Source organism: Brassica oleracea, chromosome C8, assembly GCF_000695525.1.
Source record: "Brassica oleracea var. oleracea cultivar TO1000 chromosome C8, BOL, whole genome shotgun sequence".
In the NCBI taxonomy this organism is placed as follows: Eukaryota; Viridiplantae; Streptophyta; class Magnoliopsida; order Brassicales; family Brassicaceae; genus Brassica; species Brassica oleracea.
In genome coordinates, this window is record NC_027755.1 from 9420150 (window position 1) to 9424483 (window position 4334).

The 4334-nt window shown below is 36.6% G+C and overlaps 1 protein-coding gene across 1 annotated transcript in view; it reads right to left on the bottom strand.

Moving 5' to 3' along the window:
- Positions 1-4052, bottom strand: part of LOC106308282 (protein BREVIS RADIX) — a 27464-nt gene extending 23412 nt beyond the window's left edge. Inside the window, exons 1-2 of the mRNA XM_013745436.1 lie at positions 3857-4052; positions 3111-3232 (exon numbers count right to left, since the gene is read on the bottom strand). The gene's annotated coding sequence lies outside the window, so the exon portion shown is untranslated. The remainder of the gene's footprint in view (positions 1-3110; positions 3233-3856) is intronic.
- Between the last annotated feature and the right edge of the window lie 282 nt (positions 4053-4334).

The following is a 4334-nucleotide window of genomic DNA, read 5'->3' on the forward strand; positions in this document are numbered from 1 at the left end:
GATTACCTTGCATCAATCATCCAAATCAAGTGTGTGAAGGTTGCTTACTTGGAAAGCAATTCAAGATGAGTTTTCCAAAGGAGTCGGAGACAAGAGCAAGAAAGTCACTAGAACTCATACATACATATGTATGTGGACCGATCGAACCAAGTTCACTTGGTAAGAGTAACTACTTCCTTCTCTTTATTGATGGCTTTTCAAGAAAAACATGGGTTTACTTTTTGAAACAAAAATCAGAAGTGTTTTTTAAATTTCAAAAAGTTTAAAGCCCATGTTGAGAAGGAAAGTGACCTTAAGATCAAATCCATGAGGTCGGATCGAGCAGGAGAATTCATGTCTAAGGAGTTTCTGAAGCATTGTGAAAATAATGGCATCCGAAGACAATTTACGGTGCCGAGAACCCCTAAACAAAATGGAGTAGCGGAAAGAAAGAATAGGACAATACTTGAGATGGCAAGAAGCATGCTCAAAAGTAAGAAGCTACCAAAGGAGTTGTGGGCAGAAGCAGTTGCTTGTGCGGTTTATATATCAAACCGTTATCCAACAAAGAGTGTTCTAGAAAAGACACCACAAGAATCTTGGAGCAGAAGGAAGCCTGGAGTCTCACACTTAAGAGTCTTTGGAAGCATTGCTCAAGCTCATGTTCCAGACGAGAAGCGGAGCAAACTAGATGATAAAAGTGAGAAGTACATCTTCATTGGGTATGACGCTAACTCCAAAGGCTACAAGCTCTACAATCCTGAAACAAAGAAGACAATCATTAGTCGGAATGTCATCTTTGATGAAGAAGGAGAATGGGATTGTAGATCAAATAATGAAGACTACAACTTCCTTCTATCCTTTGAAGAAGAGAATGTGGAGCAACCGAGAGAAGAGACAGCTAGACAACCAAGTTAACCAACAACAAATTCTCAAGGAGATGAAAGTTCAAGTGAAAGGACTCCACGTTTTAGAAGTCTACAAGACATCTACGAGGTAACTGAAAATCAAGACAATCTTACCTTATTTTGACTATTTGCGGATTGTGAGCCTATGAACTTTGAAGAAGCTCAAGAAAATAAATCATGGAGAAGTGCAATGGATGAAAAAATCAAATCGATCAAAAAGAATGATACATGGGAGTTAAATTCACTTCCAAATGGGCATAAAGCAATCAGTGTGAAGTGGGTGTACAAGGCACAGAAGAACTCTAAAGGAGAAGTTGAAAGATACAAGGCAAGATTGGTGACAGAAGGCTATAGTCAAAGAGCCGGGATCGACTATGATGAGGTATTTGCTTCAGTTGCTCGCTTAGAAACGGTTAGACTAATCATTTCATTGGCAGCCCAAAATAGTTGGAGGATACATCAAATGGATGTCAAATCAACCTTCTTAAATGGAGACCTTAAGGAAGAAGTCTACATTGAGCAACCACAAGGTTACACAATCAAAGGAGAAGAAGACAAAGTCTTAAGGCTGAAGAAGGCGCTTTATGGATTAAAGCAAGCACCAAGAGCATAAAACACTCGGATTGATAAGTACTTCAAGGAGAAAGGCTTCAGCAAGTGTCCATATGAGCATGCACTTTATATCAAAACTCAAAACAATGATATTCTGATTGCATGCTTGTATAAGGATGACTTGATATTCATCGACAACAATCCGATTATGTTTGAAGATTTCAAGATTGAGATGACAAAGGAGTTCGAGATGACATATATTGGAATGATGTCATACTACCTTGGCATTGAAGTAAAGCAAGAAGAAAATGGAATCTTCATTACTCAACAAGGCTATGCTAAAGAGGTGCTTAAGAAGTTCAAGATGGATGACTCAAATCCAGTTTGCACGCCAATGGAATGTCGAGTCAATTTATCAAAGGAAGAAGAAGGAGAGACTGTCGATCCAACGCTCTTTAAGAGTTTGGTTGGAAGCTTAAGATATCTAACGTGCACAAGACCTGACATCATGCACGCAGTTGGAGTAGTAAGTCGATACATGGAGCATCGAACAACAAATCACTTCAAGACAGTTAAGAGGATCCTACGCTCTATCAAAGGTACAATCAACTTTGGCTTGTACTACTCTATCTTTGAAGATTACAAGCTTGTTGGATATAGCGATAGCTATTGGGGTGGAGATGTAGATGACCGGAAAAGCACAAGTGGCTTCGTGTTTTTCATTGGAGAAACCGCTTTCACATGGATGTCAAAGAAGCAACCAATTGTCACTCTTTCTACTTGTGAAGCGGAGTATGTGGCAGCTACTTCATGTGTTTGCCATGCTATTTGGTTACGAAACTTGCTAAAGGAGTTGAACCTACCACAAGAGGAGCCAACGAAGATCTTTGTGGATAACAAGTCGGTAATAACATTGGCGAAAAATCCAGTCTTTCATGATCGAAGTAAGCACATCAACACTCGTTATCACTACATTCAAAAATGTGTTACTAAGATGGATGTACAATTGTAGTATGTGAAGACAAATGATCTAGTAGCTGATATTTTCACCAAGCCACTCAAGCGAGAAGACTTCATCAAAATGAGGAGCTTACTTGAAGTAACCAAATCAAGTTTAAGAAGGGATGTTGAGAAGTAAACTTGATTTGGGTCACATTATTGGGCTAACAAATCACTAATCATGTTTAGCCCAACCTTAACCCAAATTCTAGAATAATCTTCCACTCCTTATGTTAAAAATCTAGATATTTTCATAGAAAATTCTAGATAATTAAAGAAAAATAATCTTAGATATTTAAGTATAATTATCTAGATTTAGAATTAAAATATGTAAGATATTTTGTACTTTTGAAGCTATAAATACATCACTCTCTTCTCATTTTGAATGATCAAGAAAGAATTCAAGTTTGTAACAAAACATCGAAGTAATAAGAAATCATTTTCTAAGTTATAAAAATATTTTTTCTTCACACAAAACACTTTCTCTTCGAACACTTAAAACAATTTCTCTATTTTAACAAAGTTTTTCATTCCAACAAGAATGTGTTCTTGAGATTAAAAGCAAATTTAAAAAAAAAATAAAATTGAAACAAGATTCTTTTTTCAGGCATTCAATTTGATTTTTCGGAAGGCATTAAATTTGTTTTGAATGGGGATATGGGTTTTACTGACCTTTGTTATCGATATCTGAATTTGATTATAGTAGCTCTGCTTTTGTTTCCGCTTTTAAGATTTGGTCTTATTTTGATAGCCGGCACGAGTGGGGTGTGTTCTGTGCCTAAGCCTATAGATAGCTGCAGAAGAGTAGTAGCGTTCCAGAGAGTTCATCGTAGTAAATGTGAAAGAAACAAAATCAATTGATGATGATGAATTTAGCTTAACAATGGCAGAGAAAAAAATCGGCGGTATTCTTTTTTTCTTTAAAGTAAAATGTTATTAGGGAACAATTAATACCCGCGAAACTTTTGAAGTGATGAACATATATACAAATTTTCCTGGAAAGCTATAGAAAAAAAATCTGTATGGATGCTTAGAAATCTGAAACTGGAGAAATTTTTAGAAACTTAATCTTTTTTGCGATCTTATATAGAAAAAAAGGATGAAATCAAAGAGAGAGAGAAGTGAGGGATCATAACTGTCAAAATCAAATCCATCAAGTGACAGTTGATGAAAATATGCAGCAGGTAAAGGCATCAAAAATCCTTTTTTTATTTACCAAAAAAATAGTTTGAAAAGATCGATCGTTAAAAACAGTTGCAAAAAAATCTCAATTTCTTTTGTTTTTTGAACCCTGTTTATTTCTTAACCGCTTCTACAGAAGAGAAATTTCAAAAATAAAACAAGCAAAGAATCTTTGATTTTCTTTTCTCGAGAAAAATAGTAAAGATGATGATATCTCAGAACAGCTGGTTACTGACCTGAAATGTCTTCTTCGCAGCGAAGTCGAATCAAATCTCCGCTCTCACGAACTCACACTGAACAAGACAAACTCCAAACCAAACCACTTCTAGCCTCCTCCAGTATCAAACAAAAACGGGCGGAGAATTCGGGTTAATGAATCAAACGAGAACTGAAACGGAGCTCCGACATTTTGATTTCTCACTATAAATTATGACCAAGAGCAAGAGTGGAGACAAGAGCATCTCTGGGTATTTATACGTGGAGGAGAGACAAATTTATAACGGCGCTAACAGATAAAAGAAACAAGAAAATACCGTGAGTTTTTTAACGGTGTGTACATGAAAATTGGTCTAGTTAAGAGACGGCAGCGAGGGCCCAATGTTGTCTACACGGTGACGGAGATTGCTTACGTGTGCTGGAAGTAGATTACGTGGTATTTAGTGATTGGATGAAGACAGCTGAAACCGGGTCGGGTTATAGTTACGATATATTTGA